Source organism: Ambystoma mexicanum, chromosome 7p (genome assembly GCF_040938575.1).
Source record: "Ambystoma mexicanum isolate Mex_15411 chromosome 7p, UKY_AmexF1_1, whole genome shotgun sequence".
Taxonomy (NCBI): domain Eukaryota; kingdom Metazoa; phylum Chordata; class Amphibia; order Caudata; family Ambystomatidae; genus Ambystoma; species Ambystoma mexicanum.
Window position 1 is genome coordinate 734554233 of NC_090939.1, and position 20993 is coordinate 734575225.

A 20993-nucleotide genomic window follows, 5' to 3' on the forward strand; every position below is an offset into this window, starting at 1 on the left:
GGAATACTAGTCACCAGGGCCAGGCAAGGAGAGAAGACTGCTGCCTCGTGAGACCCAAGGCATTTCTGTATGCAAAATGAGGATGAGAACCGCACGGTTTGTTCAACCCAATCAATTACGGGATTATGGGTTTGCAGCCAAGATAGACCCAGAATCATACCGAACTGGGGGTCCGTTATAAGGTCAAATGTGATAGATTCCGAATGACCTTGTAAGGTGGACATTTGTAGGGAAGTCGTTTGCTCCGTGACTTGTCCGGATATCAAACGGGAACCGTCTACAGCATGTATGTCCTCGGGTTGTATTTTGGGAATTATGGGTAGTTTGTAACGTTCGGCCAAGCCAGAATCCATATAATTCCCACTAGCCCCGGAGTCTATCATTACAGGTTTGGAAAATGGTTTGATGCCAGGGGCCTTGAAACACATTGTAAGATACACATGTGAAGATGGAAAACACATATCCGAGCCTGGGTACATTTGACTCATCCTGAAGGCCCGGTTTACGGACGAGTCCTGGCGTTTCCCGCCGGTTTGGCGGGTCTTTTAGGACAAATACGAATATAATGTCCTGACTGGCCACAATAGAAGCATAGGTTGTTCAGCACCCGTTTTTCTCTTTCAGCCTTGGACAATGGACCCCTGATGGCCCCGATTTGCATGGGTTCGGCTTCACCTTGAGAAACAGGAGTAGTGCCATCTGCTCGGGAAGAGGTACGAATATCAGGATACCGACGTTCGCCCCTTCTTTGCCGAATCCGAGCATCGACTTGAAGGACCAGGTCGAGTAACTCAGGAAAACCTGGTGGAAGGGCGGGCACCACTGATAAGGCATCTTTTAGATCCTCCGACAGACCTTTGTAGAAAACAGCCGCTTTCTTCTGTTCTGGCCACATGGTTTCAGCCGCCAGCTGGTTGAAACGAGCCAGGTAGGTCAAGAGATCCGTTTTGCCTTGATTAATAGCCAAGAATTCCAAATCCGAAGTTTGTGCTTTGTAGCGCATATCAAAAACGCTGTTCATGGAATGAATTAACATATCGAAGTCATAAAGAGCCGGATCATTGGCTTCCAGCAACGGGTTAGCCCATGCTGCGGCGGTGCCACCGAGATGGGAGAGAACGAAGGCCGCCTTAGTCGTAGCGTCTGGAAATGCCAAGGGACGACAAAGAAAGTGGAGGCGACACTGATTCACAAAAGTCCGATACGCCTTGGGATCCCCCAAAAAGCGTTCGGGTGGGGCCAAAGGAAAAGGCCCAGGAAGAACAACCGGAGCTGGAGCCGGAGGGGATACAGGAGGAGGTGCTGCTGCAGCGGCATCACCGAATTCCTCATCATGGGGTAATGGCTGCACGAAGCTCTGTAATACATCCATGCGTTGATGTAAAGTCGCATGGGCGGAGGCCATATCGGTGCACAAGGCGGAAAAAGCCTGCATGAGAGCTGCCATCGGGTCTGATGCAGCCTCCATAACAAATAGGCGTTATTGTAAGGCTCCTAAATCTGTCGCAACCCAGGGGTTGATTTCTGGTCGTTGCAGATAATCCTTCCCCACTCTTCTAGGGAAGTTCCTTTCTTTCAAGGAATCTGGGGTCTTTTAGGTGATGTGCCAAAGACTTCCCTCCCAAGAGCTCAGCCTACAGGGATCAATACACCAGGCAGGCCGGGGGCTTGAGTGAAAAGGCCGGAGCAGAATCGTCAGAGCTAGAGGAACAAAGAATAAAACAGTTGTTCAGGAAATGCAGCCAAGTAGTGCCGGAGAATAAACAGCCGACACCGCCCACAATTACCCACTCTTACCTGCTCCGTAGGAATGATATACCAGTAACCTACTGGTATCAAAGTGCAGAAAACAAGGAGGATGAAGAGTGAAGGGAAGGTGTGCCAGTTTCCTAGGAACACCACGGTGGAAGCAGCAGAGCGTCTCAATTAGGTTCAAAAGCAATCAAAAGTATAAACAGCAGAGCGTCCCAAATTAAGGTTCAAAGCAATCCAAATGTGAACAGCAGAGCGTCCCAAAAAAGGTTCAAAGCAATCCAAATGTAAACAGCAGAGCGTCCCAAAAAAGGTTCAAAGCAATCCACAGTGTAATCAGCAAAGCGTCCAAAACAAATGTACAAAGCAATAGGTGTGGACCAGGAAAGAAATGAAATGATCAGGGAAGCGAGCGTTAATCTCACGCTATTTCCCTTTCGCAAATGTTCGGGTTATCGGGTCACCAAAACTTGAGGATTCAGAAGTGGGAGGTCAATAATGGGTAAGCCGGGTTCATATAATCCAAGGGGAACAATGGAGGGAGGCAGGCGTCGGGAGACAGACAAGGACAATAACGTGATTCAGGCGCCGGGTAGTCAGAAAGTCAAACAGGAATCCGGGAACGGAGCTCGTAACTAAGAGCAGTTTAGGAGCACTCGATCTCCGGATAGATGGGAGTTAAATGAAGTTCCCAACCAATGAAAACACAGCAACGTCATGCGTGTACGTTACGTGGTTGTAAGTGCAAGAGTTGTGGGAGTTGTGGTTCCAAGACGTTTACGTGCCGGATAGCGCTCAGACAATCGCCAAGGCAGTTTCCAATTTAGCCGAGACGTGACAGCTTGCCTCTGATTGCCTTTGGCAATCCGCTCCCGACCCCCAGTGTAGCACGGATCCAAACCAGTCACCAGTACGGTCCCAGCCCTTCACTCCAATCATGCAACAGGCCACAAAACAGATGAGTGTGGGCAAACAATTGCAGACTGTTATATAGGAGGCCCCAGCATCAGGTGTGGCCACCCACACCCTGGTGCATACAGCCCACAGCCAGGTGTTGTCAAAACTGCTGCAGGTCCAGCCCAACTGCAGGCGCCACCATGTCCTTCCTTATGCGCAGCAACACATTTGCTCCCTGTACACACACCAGGGAGTCTTGGACAGAACTTGCCAGTCACGCCGGCTCAGGCCTGGGCCCAAAAAATCACTTTCCGCTCGTCAGGGTGTTGCCAAAGCTCAAACGCATGAGGCCCATTGTACCTCCAGTGATGTGGGCCAACAGGAGTCCAGGAGGCAGTCACTGGCACGGGCAAGGACAAACAAACCAAAGCGGGAGACTCGAGCTTCCTATTCCTAGCTCCTAAACAGTGGAATGCACTCCCTATGACCCTAAGGAATGAGACCTCCCACCTTTCCTTCCGCAAGTGACTTAAAACCAAGCTCTTCAACTAGCCCACGTCACCACAAGAGGCCCACACCTATTGTCACCCTAAGAAAGCCCATTAATTTGCTCAGACTCCTTTGTAACTATGATCCATCGAGACAGTAACCTTGCCCAATATGTATTTATTAATATAACCTACTACTGTTTTGTAACAGGCTCACTGTAAACCTGGAACCTGGAGAATGTAACCATGCCAATGTCAATGAATTCATTAAGTACCCTGATAAAGGTTCAATGTAACCAAGAACCACAGACTGTCATTCCATTGATTTTCTTGCTTCATGTAACTAAGTAAGCCTTGCTGTAACAGTGCCACGATACCCCAGGGCCGATTTGTGCGCTTTTTAAATGTAAAAAAAAAACAAAACCCAGGCACCTTTGTGTGCTGGCGAGCTGGTGAGTTGAAGCCCTTGTGTGACCCCTCTGGGCCTTTGCAACTTTAAATGTGTCCTTACCAAGGTCTGCAGCCCTGTTTGGGATGGGAGTGCTCACGGGAGGGTGAGCACTCCCATCCCGATCCCTCCCGTGCCATCCACTTCCTTGTTCCTTTCACCCCTCCTCCTGGTCCGCTCACCCTCACCGATTGGCCTGACCACAGGGCAGCCCCTGTGGCTAAAGGCCCCAAGGCAAAGGGCGGCTCCCACAGAGCCGGCTACAGCTAGTGTCTGCAGGTGTCAGCAGGAGGAGCTAGTGGCCGGCCGTCAACCAGCAGTGACTTGGCAAGGTAGGAGTGGCATGGGTCAGGAATAGAACCTCACTCTACCCTGAAAACCTGGCCACATAACAGACTCTCAGACTTAGGTGTGTTTTCTCCGGTATTTGAAATGCACTGTGATAGTATTTAAAATTGCCTTGTGAAACCTAGACCTTTTTCTCCACTATACAGGACTCTCAGACTTATGTGTGTTTTCTCCGGTATTTAAAAATTGCATTGTGAAAGTTGTACCGTTCTGTGGTTTTGCCTCCTAGCATAGCATTCATCTAGCAAACTTTTCTACCACTATCGAAAGCTCCTGTCATCTTATCCAATTGTTTATTTGTCTCGTCTCCCTCCCTCTCGCCTGCTTGCATCCTGTCCTGGGTCCTTCCCTAGTATTCTCCCCGCCTTCACCCACACCTTTCCTCTTCTCTCCTCGCCCTACCTACTTTGTGGTGCTCTCTGTCTCTTCTTTCTTTTGTAACTGCTTCTCTATTGACTATCCTGCTCTCCTCACTAAATCTGGAGGAAGAAGTTTAAAAAGGACATCCTGTTCTCCAAAGCAGGTCTCTCTATCGCTGATACCTGTACCAGTGCCTCTTCCAGGCAAACCCTCACCGACATCCTCTTTGTCGTTCCCACGCCAGACCTATGAACTCTACATATGGTCTCTGTGCTCTCTACTTTCTCCTCTTCTCCCATTAATGGTGGCACCCGGTGGGAGGCCCTCCTTCCACTCCTCTAAGGTCATCATTAATGTTTATCTGAATGGCACCGTCTTGATCCAAGGCCCTCAGGCTAACCTTCTGCTTTTTGATAGACACTTCCTGCGCCTCATCAATTTATTGTCTTCTCCTGCTGTCCCTCCTCTCCCTTCCTCAGCTTCCTTCCCTCACCCTGCTGTCTTCTCCTTGGCTACCTTGCCCTCTCCCTCTTCCTCTTCTGCCCCCCCTCAGGCTCCTTCTACACCTATGCGGGACGTACCTCTGATTTGTACCGTGTACCCCCCACTCCGGAAGTCTTTAGAGGACGGCACCCTTCTCCATATTGCCACTTTAAACTCTCGCTCAGCTGTCAAACACTCATTTGACATCTGCCGCCTCCTGGAGGAACTTGACCTTAATGTCTTCGGTCTCGTCGAGACCTGGTTCACAGCCAGCTCTGTCACGAGCTTTGACACTCCTCCCTGATGGCTACAAGATCTTTGCTGCACCCAGATCCAACCATTCCCTTACTATGGCTACCATCTATCGGCCACCTGGCCAGATCTCCTCCTTCCTCCCTGAGTGAGCGGACCTCTTCTCTTCCCTCTTCCCTCCTGGCCTCAACCACTCAGCTCCTCCTTCTTGGAGATTTTACCATCCACCTAGATGCTTCCTGTCCTTCATCTGGACTCTTTCGCAGCCTCTGTGATTCTCTCTCACTCTCTAGTCTGCCCTCTAACCCGACTCACTCTGCAGGGCACACCCTGGATGTTCTGATCTCTTCAGACCCTTTCAATCCCTCTCACCACTCTTCTCTCCTGCAGTGATCACTTTCTCCTTTCCTCCTAGCTCACCCTCTCCACCCCTCAGGCCAAGCACACTCTAGCACTGCCACCTACCTTCTTGGTTATCCGACCCATGAAGAGTGTCAGTTGAGGCTTTCGCTGCCTCTTTCTCCCCCCCTCCTCTTCCCTTGTCTGACTCACACCCTGACACAGCCCTCGCTATGCTCCACTCTGCTATATCTGATACACTCTATGTTCTTGCCCCTGCCATGAGGATCCCCTTGAAAGCCAAAGTGCATCTCATGATATGACTCTGAGCTCATCACCCTTAAACGCAAGTGCAAGGTGGCTGAGAGCAAATGGCGGCTTTCTGGTACATCCTCTGACAAATTGACCTGCTGCCTGCTTCAAAGGCAATACCGGCTCTCTGTCCACACCAAGAAAAGAGCACTGTGACATCTCTGCCCCAGAAACAAGCTCTGTCAATACCAGGCAAAACAGCTGTGAGAAAGGCTGACATAAGAAGGCAGTGTGTATGTAATTGATAGACTTGCTAATCTGCCAATGAAATACAGGGAAACACTATAGGGACCTTTTCTCTAATGTGTGGCTTGTGTTTTTATCTGGTTGCTAGGAAACACAGGAGGAAGAAACTGAAATTGTCTGTTATGAATGGGCATATTAGTTACTGGCCGCAACTGTTATACGTTTTGTGGATATAGTTATTGCGCCGTTGCGCTAAGGAGTTGATCCCACGTACCAAGGATCACTGAAGAGGGCGGACCCGACTCCTGAGGTGTCGCCGAATCGTTTGTCTGCGACACGGCTTCGAAGAGCCGTCCGTACATCGAGGGGTGTATTACGCCAGCGCCGGCCTTGAGAGGAGTGCCCGACACTTGCAGACAGCTGATGACCTACAGAGCCTTCGTGAGCCAAGAGGAGGGGTAAAGCTGGATGAGAGGACGGAGCAGCGGTTCCGGCATTAGAAGAGGGGTCCTCTCTGAAGAGGCCAATCACACCGTTGCTGATGCCCATAAGCTACGCCCCTAAGAAAGTGAAACCAACATTGAGGTACGAACGTTCCATTTAAGTTCAAATGCAACAGAAGTCATATGAGATGACAGGAGAACCCCGTACGGCTGAGTGAAGTGCCAAAAGTTTATAAAACAAGTTGATGTGCAGGAAACCATAAATTCAAAGTAAAAGAGACTGCATCATCCATGTTTTTAAATTTGTATGAAAACGTTTGCAGTTAATGTTACAGACAAGTTAAGAATGATCCAGTTAAGAGAGAATAAAGAAAGAGATACAGCACATACAAAGGTGTGAATTTACATGAGGAGTATTACAAATATTGACAATAATCCAGAGTGAAAGAGGGAGTTTGAGCCATAGGAGGGGCTACAAGCTAGACAAGAAAGAAAGAAAATTAAAGAGAAGAAAGAAAATAGACGCTAGAGACTTACCAACAAACTTACCTTCACGAAGAAGCTGGTCTTTTACTGAAGCTGTCACAGAGTCTACAACCTGTATCCTTGCCATTTGTTTAAACCTGAAAGATAAAAATAACAAAACATTATTTAAGAGAAGAGTTAATAAAGTTATATATTGATAACAAATTCTACAGTTTCGGTCTGTTACTCTTAACCCCACCTTTAGACTGGTGACGAGCACACATCCAAGCCTGCATCTCAAGGGGCATCTAACAACTCGGCCAAACTCTTTAAAATCTGCAAGGAACTGGCCAACCCTGCTGCAGTCTCTACTGCTCCTGTCCCCTCCCAGGCCCTCCGTACGGCCCTGGCTTCTCATTTAATCTCAAAAACCCAGGACACCCTGTCCTCACTCTCTTCCTCTCCCCCTCTTCCCTCTACTCCCTGCTGTTTCTCTGGCCCTTCTTCAGCCACCCCTCCTCCCAGCTTCTCTGCCTTTCCCCTGTTGTCCCCAGTCAAGGTTTCCAGACAAGTCTGATCTATGAAAGTCTCGTCAAAACAGGTTCACTCCTGCTCCTCCAAAACCATCAAGGACCACATTGCCACCCTGGCTCCTGCTCTGGCTGACTTCTGCAACCACTCCTTCGCCACTGGAGTCTTCCCTTCCCCCTGAAGCACTCCCTTGTGCACCCTCTTCTTAAGATACCCCAATGCCCAATCTCCATCACTCCTTTCCTGGGAAACGCCTGGAAAAGCTGCCCATCTCCCAGCTTAATCTTCACACTGAATCTGTTGGTTGTCTCCATGACCATCAGTCTGGCTTCAGAGCTGCCAGAAGCACAGAAACTGTCCTTCTGAATATTTGTGAAGACCTGCTCTCCAACCTTGATTCCAACCCCCCCGTCTTCTCATCTTTCTTGATCTCTCTTCTGCCTTTGACACAGTCAACCATGGCATCCTGCTCAACCGTCTCCGTAATAACCTGGGTATCACTGATCAGGCCCTGGCTTGACTGACATCTTTCCTCTACGATCGACCTTCCAAGGTCAAACTTGGGTCCTTCCCCTCCTCTATCTCTATCTCTACCTGTGGTGTTCCCCAGGGGTCTAACCTCTCTGCCTGGCTTTTCAACCAATACCTGGCACTTCTTGCCCACCGCATTGCCGCTCTCTGCCTCAACTTTCAGTTCTATGCGGATGACACAACTCATTGTCAGGCGCCCCTCTGCCACCTCGTCTCCTACTCTCATCTGTCTGTCTGCTATCCAGGAGTGGTGTGCTGCCATTAATCTCTGCCTTAATGCCAGTAAGATTCTCCTCATCGGCACACCTGCACCCTCCTTTCCTGTCACTCTCTGGCCGGCCGCTCTTGGCCCTCTTCCTGCTCCCACCTGTGAGGCTAAAAACATTGGGGTCATCTTGGACTCCACACTCTCCTTCTCTTCTCACATCTCTGACGTCAGAAGTCACACCACCAGCTGCACCTCCTCAGACGTATTCTTCCTTTCCTCTCCTTCCCCCAGAAGCTCATCTCTAGAGCTCTGGTTCTCTCTAGGCTGGACTACTGCAACAGCCTCTTTCTAAATCTGTCTGCCTCTACTCTCCGCCCTCTGCAACTCATCAAAACAGGACTGCAAGACTTGTCCTTGGCCTCAAGCCCAGGGATCATATCTCTCCAGGACTGAAATCTCTGCACTGGCTCCCATTGGCAGCGAGGATTAAGTTCAAAACCCTCTGCATTGTCCATAAGGCCTTCTGGGACATGGGGCCTCAATAGTTCAACTCTCTCTTCCTAAATATCTTCCTTCTCGAGCTCTTCGCTCATCTGCCTCCAGCTCCCTCAAGGTTAGTCGCTTCTCCAATGACCAAGTTGGTGGTAGATCTCTTTCGTCTCCTGGGGCCTCCCTCTGGAACAGCCTCCCTGCTTCTCTGAAACTTGAGGAGAACCATTTCCGGTTCCGGAAGCACTTCAAGACCTTCCTCTTTGTTTCTGCTTTCTCTGCTCTGCTCCCCTGCTGATCTCCTGGTTGAAACTGAAACTGCACTGGTTTACCTGGCTACCCTGTGATCTCGGGCAGAGGTCCCCTCCCCGCCAGTTGCCCACCTGCACTGCCTCCCCGGCAACCCTTTCACTCAGGGACTGTTCTGTATCCCTACAGCTCCAGACCAGCACTTGATGTCTGCACTCACCCTTGCACTTGCTAAAAGTTGGCCGCGATTTTTTATTTATTGTCTTTATTTTATTTATCTTTATTATTTTTTACGGTTATCTTATGTACTGCACTGCCCCCTCCCCCTTACGACCCCCCCCTGCACTTACACAATCTCAGTGTCAACTGGCCTAGTAAGATTGATGTCTCTGTCTTCCCTCTGTTGCCCCTCCCTTGCCTCGTTCCGCCTTGAAACACTTGTGTATAGGCGAGTTATAAATGCTATATCATATCATATCTCACACCGCTCTGGTCGCCCCATGCCTGAGGCCTCATGCTATCTTATCTCTCCCGGTCAGAAAAAATGAAGTTGGCCCAGCAGTCTGTGCTAGTACCAGGTGTGGCGGTCGCTGCACAAGCCACCACTGTGCCCGGCCACCCGACTCCTCTGGGGAACAGCAGCCCAGGTCAGAGGGATGGCAGCGCCTGCCTTCACTCCCTACTCCTCAGTGCTGCTGGGCTTACCAGCGTGTGGAGACCTGATCCTCCAGGCCATTGCCTGTCACCACTGCGGGCAGTGTGCCTGTCCCCACCTCCACAAGAACGCTGGTGTTGAGGCTTCCTCCAGCTCTCCACAGCCGCCCCGCCGGCAGCCCCCAGGACTAATCCGGTGGCCACCAAGACCCGGGCAGGTATGCCACCCCCTGGCTGGGGCCGCAGCCCCTCTGTTGCTCTGCCACCCTAGATGACACCCAGGTCTCCCAGAGGGAGCCTGGGCCTGCCTCCAAGCTTCTACCAGGCCCAAACTCAGCCGCTGTATTTTATCTCCCCCAGAACCCAGCAGATGCGACTTCACACCGGGGGGAGAGGTGTCTCGCTTCACCCGCCGATTCACGGCAAGGCTGGTATTGTGTCACCCGAAAAATCAAGTGGTAGGCACCCGACTCCCTCTCACGCACCAGATCAGCCAGTCGGGGCTTCCATCATTGGGCTCGAGCACAGCAGGGCCTCCTCTTCCTTCATAGCACCCTTAGAGCTCAAAGAAGAGTGCCCATTTTAGCCGTGAGCTCGCAAGCATCCCTCGACACTGACGTCTAATCTATTATCGGCTAAATGGTGTGTAGTTCAATTCTGGGGAGGAAAACTGATGTATCGACAATAGCCATGTGGCTAAATAGATTTTGGTCTGTCCTAGTGTTATAAAGAATGCTCTATTAGTGATATGATCATATCAATAAAGATGTTGGAAACAAAAAACGTTGACATGTTAAATTGATGTGCATGCATGCACACCAAGGTCAGGCTTCGTAAATCTCATTAGTTAATTGTAAATTGTGGGACTTATATTGTCCTGAAAAGGAACACATTTTCCAGTTCCATAATGAATTTGTTCAACATGTATGACACGTTTAGGTGAGACATGCAACTTCAGCTTAGGGGTGTGTTTGGCACAATTGCTAATTGGATCTGCAGATGGCCTGGGCTTGGATGAACAATGGTGAATTAGTAGAACTAGTGCGGGTACTAGCCTATTTATACTACAACATATTGATTTTGGGTTGTACTCCCAACGGACTGCAAATGTTCCTGTTCCACCCTTCTGGATGCCAGTCCCCATTTTGCAGGCCATGATCAGGACCGACAAAGCCCCATGTACTTAAGTCAAGAGGTCGGACACTAGCTCCTGCAGTAGATATAGACTATGGCATGGTTTGGCTACAATGGCCCAGACACAGTTTGATGATGTTCTGCCACTTCTTGAACTTCTCGATAGTAAGGGGGATCCAAAAAAGGCAGATATCTCCTTTTCTGTTTCCTAGACCATCTGCTTTTTGAATTGTACTATCACTGGTGTCCCATCATCTTCCGGTATCTCCCTAATCACATGTAGCATCACCCTAGGTGGACTTTGTAGTTAGATAGCTGATGCAATAGTCCAATTGTTAATGGATTGCATTTTTAAAAATGGCACTGCACCACTTTCAGTTCTGCTTGTCATGCAGTAATGGTATTTTGGCATGCAGCTAATTGGCTTTTCCCATCAACTGCAGATTCTGATGTTGTCCGTATTCCAAAATTTCTGTTAGAATATGGTGAGCGGTAAAGGCATAATTGCGTGCAGACCCTGAGATCTGTTCAGATGGACTGCTTTAGATCTCCAATGCTACCCGTCACCTGTGGAGTCCCGCAGGGTTCCATCCTCTCCCCAGTGATCTTCAATCTATACATGGAGCCGTTGGGAGCCCTCATAGCCACACACAACATCCACCAATACGCTGATGACACACAGCTGTACCTCAAGATTGTCTCCATCAAGGACATCCATAGGCTCAAAACCTGCCTCTCACTGATCCAGTCTTGGGTGTCCAGTGCATGCTTGAAGCTCACCCCCTCCAAGAGCGAATTCCTATTCCTCACCAACATCACTGAATACCCAGACATACAGACCTGGCTATTAACCATGAACTCTGAGGGCTTCACACCCGAGCTCACCTGCTGCGCCAAGTCGCTCGGGTTCCACATCGAGACACACCTCTTCTTAAAGTCACACATAGATAAGAAAACTCAGAAAGCTTAGTATCTGCTCTCCCTTGTGTGGAAAGTCAAGCATTCCTCCCTCCGGACAGCTTTAGATCCACCGTTCAAGCACTGGCCCTACCCCACCTAGATGGGTGCCATGCACTCCTCGAAGGCCTCCTGTCATCCTCCCTTGTGCCCCCGAGAAGTGTCCTACACGCGGCAGCATGCCTCATCAAGGGTCTACGCAGATACAACCACATCACCCTGGCCCTCATCCACCTTCACTGGCTCCCACTACATGCACAAATCACCTTCAAGTCTTGCTGCTTCATCTAGAAGGCAGTAGCCCTAAACTCGCCCTGCTACTTCACGGAAAAACTCAGCATCTCCGGTGGACACTGCACCACCAGAAGCCAGAACACGTGCAGACTTGAAATCCATTGCTATAAAAAGGAAAGAACCAGAAAACAAGACTTCTCTGCCTACGCCCCAAGACTATGCAAGGGTATGCAGTGATGTAAGCGGAAAAAAAAATAAATAGCGACTGCAAAGATAACAAACTTTTTTGGAAAAACAAAATATATATATATTTTTAAAAGGTGTGAGGGGGTGTGAGGGGGGTTGGAAGCGTGGGGAAAGGGAATAGACATTTGTTTTTCTTTGTTTACATTTCATTAGTTATTTTTTCATTCCTTCAAATCACTTGTAACCCTATGGAACCTCCTTCACATTGGCATCAGACTTGCCCCCACATTCCTACAATTCAGAAAAGAACTCAACGCCCACCTCTTCAAGGAATCTCTCCTCCTCATAACCTAGGCCACCTCACTCCACCTGACTCGCTAGACACGCCTCGCCCTCTCCTCCCTGCCACCCATTACAGCTATACAACTCTGTGCCCCACTGTATCCTACCCCTTGCTGTATATCTGTCCTGTAAGTGTTCCTTTATGCATCTGTATTGTTGTATACCTCTAAAGTGCTCAGTTGCTTCTTGAAGCTAGGTCCGTGCTCAATAAATTCCATAATCATAATAATAAAGGTCTCCACATGCAGTAACAGTAATTACCATGTTGTGCTACTGGAATTTATATCCCATGCTGCTGCCACGTCCATGGTCTCCCAGTGCTCCTGTAGATCTGAAACAAAGGGGATGGGAAGTATTAGAGAAAATAGAGGAAAACTGCTAGTTAGCTTTCCTGATATGTTGAGCGATGCAGACAGAAAATACCCTGAGCTCTGCGTGTGGGTTTCTTAGCATGTATTATTTGTCCGTAGCACAAAAGAATTTTGTTTCCAGAGGGGAAATCTTGCGTGCCCATGGTGCTAGCATATATTGGCTATGATGTATGGTATGTAAGTTGGTTTTAGGTGTGCAGTACTATGCTGTTTGTAGTATGATAGGAAGGATGTTTGGTGTGTCATGTGAAGGTGATGTAGTTGGCATGCTTGTAGTTCACTGGAGCATAGGAGTGGAAGATATTTTGGTGGAGATTAGCCAGGGGTCCAGTAGGTGATTTGGTGTATCCGTTTGGTGTGTTGGTGGCAGATTGCTCAGCATATTAAAAAGCTAGGTCTTCAAAACATTTTCTGAAAGTAAAGTGATCCTGAATCAGAAATCTCTGTAAAAGGGAATCCGCACAGAGTTTTTCTGCAGTATTAGGTGAAGCTCATCTCCTGCATCTATCTTTGGGTTATACCATGCTTTTTTAGAAGTAGGTAATTGCTGGATTTCCCTGTTCTCCTTAGTCTGTAAGGGATGATCATTCCTTATATGAACTCTGCTCCATGATCCTGAAGGGCTGTATGGGCGATGCAGATTGTTTTGAAGTGAATCATTTTTGTGACTGATAGACAGTGGAGTGATTTTAGAGCTAGTGTAATGTGTCTGGCGAACTCCCTGCCTGACTCTGTGGGTGAATGGTGGAGGCGTCTCGGGTTGGGGATAGAGGGAGAAGAGACTGGGATTGTTGCCCACTAAGCAGTGCTGGACCCAGGGCCCATGGGGGAGGGGTGATGCATTGGTTCACCACACTTTAACCTGAATTTGGGGCACAGGCTTTTCACATGAAGGCTTTTAAGGGTTCTGTCCCTTTTAAGGGACATTGGCGCCATAGAATCACTGTCATTCTCCGAATCATCGCTAAAGCCTAGTTCAGACATGGTCCCACGATGATACAACATCCATCAGCCCCTGGTAAGCTGGGAAGTGGCATTAGTATAAAAGTACAGGCAGCACAGGAGTGAAAAATGCCTTGTAAACATACAACAGAGGACAGGCTTGAAAGCTTGTATGTTCGAGCAGGAGAGACGTCTGTGGTGCAGGTCAAACTCTCAAACGGGAGAACGCATGCATTCCACTTATCGGGTAGCTCCTGCATGCTCAGCGTAACAAATAGGACGACAAGCCCATTTGTTGGCTCTTTTTGTGTAAGCTCGCAGAAGGGGGTACAGGACGTGACTGCAACATCCCAGAACAGGAAGAATGAACCAATCGTTTTACAGAAAGGAAAAGGAGGCACATCTCAATCCCGTGACTTAAGGGGGAAGTCCTTGGAGGCAGGTTTAGACCCCTATTTAAGGAATTCTGTCTGGCAGACTGGGTGGATGGTTGTGAGAGCGTACATGCCTGTGTAGGAGGCTGAAGGGAAGAGATCAAGGAAATGGTGAGCGGGAACAACAGGAGGAGTGAGTAGGAGAAGAGTAAGGAGGATAATTGTGGAAACACTAAGAGGAGAAGCGGTAGGCATTCAAGAAGAGGTGGAGAAACATATTGAAAGAGAAGTGAAGGAGAAATCACACGCAGAGAGAGATGTTTGGTGAGTGGTGAAAAACCAAGCAGCAGTAAGCATTTAGTAAGCTACTTAGGAACAAGATTGGCCTGATTTGTCAAGGAGCTATAAGAAGACTGTGTTGGGAAAGAAATAAAGGCTCTTCAATCAGGGAAAAGACCAGGGCCCCTTGGTGGAAACCTATGGGTTGAACCTGCAGCACCAACAGCCTTATTCCTTTTGCTGGACAACCCGGTCATGTCTGTGCGCTTAGGCCTGAAGTTGAGAGGTAATATCCACAGGGAACCAACCAACCAGTATGAGAATAAATTGCCTACTATCAAAGAAATCAAGAGACAAGAAACAATTGCAGGGTCACTTAAGCCCCCAGCCTGTGAATGACTGAACTAACCCTTGGTGAGGACCTAGAGTAAGACTTTATAAAGCATGAGGTGTTTAAAGCGCCCTCAATACTGTAGCTCTTAGGGTAGGGGTTCTCAAATGTAGTCCCAGGGGCCTCTCCTTTGTCTTTGGCAGGTTAGCTAGGGTTATCGGAGGTACCGATTTTGAACTCTGGCTCAAGGGTTCTTGTCTAACCCCTAATCCCCACTGTTGGCTGTGCTCTTCATGCCTGTGCAACAATCCTGTTCCTTCTTCTTTCTCTTTACCCATCACTCCTTTCTCACTTGCACATCATCCCCTTCTCGCCCTCACTGTTCCACCAGACGTAGGATATATCACGGTCACCTTCCCTCTCTGTCTCTGGCCAGACTTTTCTCTCTTGCTTGTCTCTTGCTACCGGAGCTCCTGTATTCTCAAAACCTCACCCCGCTCTGTCACGGTATACTGTTCTTTTGCCGCAGGATTTTTCGTTGCAGGACTTTTCATCGCCGTTTTTTTTTATGTATAACCCCCCCCCCCCCAAAAAAAAACAAAAAACAATGAGTTTTTTTCTATAAAAAAACAGTGATGAAAAGTCCCGCGACTAAAAATCCTGCGGCAAAATAACGTAGAACCTCTCTCACCACCTCCTCTTGTGCTCTTAAAATCTTCTAGCATCACCACTCACTCCTAATGTACTTCTGTCCACGCCGCCACCTCCTGGTCTTTCTACATCTCCCATTCTCTTTCACCTCCTCTGTATCCTGGTGGTGTTCTCTGCTTGCTTGACTCTCTGTAGCATCTAGCGGTTTCCAGCTCTCCAATGTTCTGTTTATCTTCTTTCTCAGCAAGCACGCACTGCACCAACCGCTACAGGTTCACCAAGGCAGAGAATTGCTGATCTTCCGTTGGAAGTACTGTGCCATAGAGAGAATCTGAGAAAGCGATAAGGACAATGCATTGTTGACTTAGACTTCAGACGTATGAGCTCTTTTTAGTACAATTTCCATTCCATCACAATGGCGTGAACAAACTCCTAAAGTATTTACAAAGTCGGACTGTTGATGGGTCCTGCAATGAGCAGGAAAGGTAAGTCTGTCTGGTGGTTGAGATCTAGGTGAATAAGGAGCAATTCACAGTCTGGGATCTCTTAAAATGGTGGTGCTAGGATCCAGAGTGAAGGGAGCCAGCATTGCAGAGGGATGCTGGAGACAGCGGCACACAAGGATTGTGTGCTGCCCACAGGTACCTAAAGGGGTGGGGGTCAAGGCAATAGTCTGAAATGTTTGGGGGAGAGAAAACAAAGTTATTTTCGGTAAAATAACTTTGGGTCTTTTCTCCCTCAAACTTTTCACCTGCGTGAAAATCATGATAGATCCTCCTTGTGTGCCACAGCTATTCATCCTTCCCTTGTTCCTCCTTGGTTGGCCTATAGGAATTTACAAGTGGTTGGAATTATTTCTTGTGCTAATCTTCAGATGTGTCTGCAAGGAAACAGTATGTCGATGCCTCCTTCCGTAAGGATCTCGTTGATCTGTTTTGTGTTTTAACATGGAGTGAATGTTGATCAGGTTGCAGTCTGTCTGAGGCCCTTTCTGATGCTGCTTGTCACCATATGCTAGTTTAATCATCAGAGTTTTCCACATTCAAATTTTCAATGCAAATATCTGCCAGGACAACACAGCCGGACCAGAATATAGCACTAATTACAGGTTGCATGCCTGCCACCATTTGTAATATTATCAAAAGACCCATCTCAGGAATATACGCAGCATTGCACCAGCCTCTAAATCTCCCTTTTTCTTCGGTGGAATCCACACTGATCAACAGGACGGTTGGAAAATACACTAGAGACCAGAAAATAGGGATTACATGGTAATCTGCATTACCTCTTTGCCTAGTTTCCCTTTCCAGTTTTCATTAGATGAGGAAGACGTACCCATGAGACCGGCTGCTCAGGAGCCTGTCATTTTCTCATCCCACTGCCCCATAAACATAGAGCCTGAGCCAATTCTCTCCCCTGCTCATATTTATTGGCGCCAAGTGCAATGGGTACGTTTTCTTATATTGCTTATATAGATCTTGATAAGTATTTGGATTAGGACTAAACTGCTGCCATTAGAGTTGACCCCTAGACTTGACTAGGGGTGCGCCTCCTTCCTTTAGCGGAGGACCTTTGCTCCTTCAGCCTTGCTTGCCATTGGTGCTGGTTGTATTAACAATGGTGCTTGTTGTCAATCTTCTAAATGTAGAGCGAGACCATAAGCTGTAGCCTGACTCTGTCATGGTGCCGCTGTTGCCTCACTTTAAAAAGGCAGGCATCTGTGCATATTGTACAAGGAATAAGGAGTAGAGAAAGGGATTTAAAAGGCTTAAGAATTAAGTTTGTTTCTCATTCCAGCAGCCAGTTCCCACTTGTCGATGGAGCAAGGCCAAGGTCATCGCAGAGGAAAGCATGTGCCTAAGAGGGGGGGGGGCGTGGCTTGGAAGCCATGTGAAAAGACGTGCCTGTACGGGAGCTCCCGCTGATCCGTACATAATCCGACTGATACCGTGCAAGGACCGCTGTGATTTGGCGAAGATTGGGAAGACTGTGTACATGAAGTCTGGCTGCACATGAGGACACATTTTTACACGGGTTCGTAGTGCGCAAGGGTACTTAAGAGCCGAATGAAGCACTGGTGGCGAGACCTCGACGGACGACAAAATGGCCGCCGCCGCTTGACGAGGGGACAAAGGAGCGGTAGATTGGGACCACAGCATACGTGCGCCCTCTCAGCGGCACGAAGGGGGCAGCGCGACCCTGCCCATCTGGGGGGAGCGCCGGACAACAGCGGTGCCTGAGACTGTTGGGCGAGCTGGGACTCTCAACTGAGTCGTGGTGTGGGGGCACAGTGCCTCCCTGGCCCGGACCGGAGCGCGGCCAGAAAGACGCTCCTGACTGGAGATATGTCGCACAAGCCTCTGAGGGCGAAGAATAAACAGCCCACGCTCGACGAATACGCCAAGACGTCGCCCGGCCTGGAAGGTGCCAGGAGCAAGGACAAGGCTCAGACCAAGGAGATGGCCGCCGGTGGTGCGAACCAGGAGGTCCTCGCTGCGATCGCGGACCTGAAGGCGACGTGGGAGACCAAGCTCCAACTTGCTGTGGCCGAATTGAAAACTGCGTTGGAACTACAGGTCGGGGCGGTGCAGGAGGATGTGAACCTCCTGAGGCAGGATGTACGAGCCCTGGCTGAGCGCACGGAAACTCTGGAAAAGGAGATGGGCCCTACTGTGGCGGACTGCACTGCACATAAGCGCGATATCCATGCCCTGGTGCAGCGAGTGGGCAACTTGGAAAGTAGGGCTGAAGAGGCGGAAGGACGGGCCCGGAGAAATAACGTTCGCATCGTGGGCCTGCCGGAGGGGGCTGAAGGCCAGAATCCCACGGAGTTTATTGAGAACTTGCTGCTGCAGGAGATCACTGGGGGAGCCCTGTCGCAGGGGTTTGCGGTGGAGAGGGCGCACAGGGCCTTGATCAGAAGACCACCGCCGGGGAACCCACCTAGGCCTGTGATCGCCAAGATCCTCAACTATCGGGATCGGGAAAGGATCCTTGAGCACTTTCGTAAGGGGGGCATCATACAGCGAGGAGAGGCGACCATTACTGCTTACCCCGATTACACCTTGCAAGTGCAGCGCAGTCGCATGAACTTTGGGGTGGTCAAGAGGCGATTGCGGGCAGCAGGGTACAAGTATATGTTGCTCTACCCGGCCAGACTGAAGGTTTTCTTCAAGACTAAGATGCTGTTCTTTGACACTCCGGAGGAGGCCATGGAATGGCTCGATGCACAAAACTGTCCTCAGGAGCCAGATGAGCGGACGGCGGATGGAACGGGAAGAGATAAGTGACGCTGCGGGCCCGGTTAGGCTATGAATATTGGGACTGGAATATAGTCGGTGTGACTTTGTTATGGTAGTGTATGCGTTAGGACTTTGAAACATGGTCCGTGTGCGCGGATACGGAAGTGCGGGAGGGGAGCCTCCAGGGGCTGTTCTTTGTACCCCAGTTTAAGTTTAGTTTAGTCACTGTGTGTGGGGTGACACCCTGTCGGGTTCTCTACTTGGGTTCCAGAGAGAACCGAACACAGGGATGCCTGAGATCCAGGGATGGAGCTGGGCAGTTGGTTGGGTTAGGGGGGTGGGGGGGTCAGTTTTTATATGAGCCTGGGAGAGAAACTGGGAATGGGGGCCTTTGAGGTAGGGGGGAGGCAAGTGGACCTGGGAGAGAGATGGGAGCCATTGATACATCATGGGGGACCTTAGGATACTAACGTGGAACGTTAGGGGGCTTAACAGCTACCTTAAGCGTAACAAGGTCATATTGTACCTAAAAAGGCAAAAGATAGATGTCGCCTTGTTACAGGAGACACATCTGACACGGGATAAACTGGAACTGGTGGGGAGAAAGTGGAGAGGGACAGTAGTGGGATCTACATATTCGGCCTATGCTAGAGGTGTGCTGATTTGGGTTGCACCACATGTCCCGTTTAAGCTACTGGGGGAGGTTGTGGAGTCTGATGGGAGGCTGGTCATGGTAAGGGGGCTTGTGGAGAATAAAGTAGTGTGTATTATAAATACTTATGCTCCCAACCGTGACACGGCGACATACTTTAGGACACTGATCACTAGATTGGGTGAAGGGATGGGGGGTCCGGTGATTTGGGGAGGGGACTTTAATTGTGTACTAAACCCCAAGGAGGACAGGTCGGATGACAGGGTGGACAGGCCCAGCCCGGCGGCTAGGGTACTGCAGGTGTTGCTGGTAGACCTTGGCCTGGCAGACGTGTGGAGGACGAGACACCCTGGCGTGAGGCAATATTCGCATTACTCGGCCCCGCACCAGTTACACACAAGGCTGGATTACTTTTTCGCCACTCCGGACGTTGTCGCGGAGTGTGACCAGATAGACTACAGGGCGAGAGTCCTTTCGGACCACTCGCCCCTGGTCATGCGTTGGCAGCTTTGTCCCCCACGTGCGCGAATTCCAACATGGCGCCTTAGGGCGGAAGCGCTCAGGGATCCAGTCTTCAGAGAGGAAGTGAGGGAGGAGATAGTTGCTTACTTTGAGGCGAACACAGGCAGCGTCAAGTCGGCTGGTACTTTGTGGGAGGCCTTTAAGGTTGTAATGAGGGGGGTTGCCATTGCGAAATCCAAGGGATTATTGGGAGGAGTCCTGGCAGATCTGCGTAGAGCCGAGATTGAGTTGGAGAAGGAGCTGGGGGAGGTGGGGACGAACACGGAGGAGGTCATTAATCTGCAGCAGAAGTGCGCAGAACATTGGGACAGGCTTTGTAATCTGAATTACAGGAAGTACATTGAGAGGTTGCATGCCGGGGGAGACAAGACGGGCAGGCTTCTTGCTTGGCTGTATAAGAGCGAGACCCCAAGATCTCCGATCAGTTATCACTGAAAAGGGAGTGGAGGAGGACACCCAGGAAGGGGTGAATGGGGCATTCGCGGAATATTATCAAGCGTTATATGAGGATCGAGAGGGGGGAAGCCGGGAGGAGATAGAGGTAGTACTTGAAGACATAGGCCTGCCCAAGATAAGTGACGAAGAGCGAGAGGAGATGGATGCTCCGATCACTCTGGAGGAGCTGCAGGAGATTGTGCGGCAGCTACCCACTTGCAAGGCCCCAGGAGCGGATGGGTTCCCCAGTGAGTTTTATAAAGCGTATGGAGAGGAGGTGCTCCCGTCCATGCTGGAGATGTTTAATGAAGCGTTCGAGGTGGGGCGGCTGCCGGAATCACTCAGGGAGGCGGTTATAGTACCGCTCCCCAAACCCAATAAACCGGGACATGATTGTGGCTCCTACCGGCCCCTGTCGATGCTGAACCAGGACAGCAAGATCCTAACAGCTGTCCTGGCGGCCAGAATGCGGAGGGTAATAGGCAAGCTGATCCATCCTGACCAGACGGGCTATGTCCCGAACAGGAATATTACTCACAATCACAGACGCCTTCACAGGGTGGTGGAATGGGGGGGCAGTGAGGACAGCGAAATGGCGATAGTGGCGTTGGACGCGGTCAAAGCGTTCGACTCTGTTCGATGGCCGTGGCTGCTGGCGGCTTTGGGGCGGTTCAGACTGGGACCAGGCTATATGAGGTGGGCCGAGCTATTATATAGTGCGCCTCTGGCTAGGGTCCGTACGAGCGCAGTGGTGTCAGATAGATGGCAGTTAGGCAGAGGCACCAGGCAGGGGTGTCCTTGGTCCCCAATGTTGTACATACTGGCCCTCGAACCCTTAGCAATCTACCTCCGGCAGCAGTATGACCCGGTGGGTATAGAGGTGGGAGGGGAGTGCCATCTTATATC

The 20993-nt window shown here is 49.9% G+C and overlaps 1 protein-coding gene across 7 annotated transcripts in view; it reads left to right on the forward strand.

Moving 5' to 3' along the window:
• The window catches only part of BEND2 (BEN domain containing 2), a 1020032-nt gene that overhangs the window by 60543 nt on the left and 938496 nt on the right, over positions 1 to 20993 (forward strand). The window contains exon 2 of one of the 7 annotated variants that reach the window (XM_069636824.1): positions 6014 to 6450. The exons of the other annotated variants lie outside the window; for them this stretch is intronic. The gene's annotated coding sequence lies outside the window, so the exon portion shown is untranslated. The remainder of the gene's footprint in view (positions 1 to 6013; positions 6451 to 20993) is intronic. 7 annotated transcript variants of the gene reach the window in all.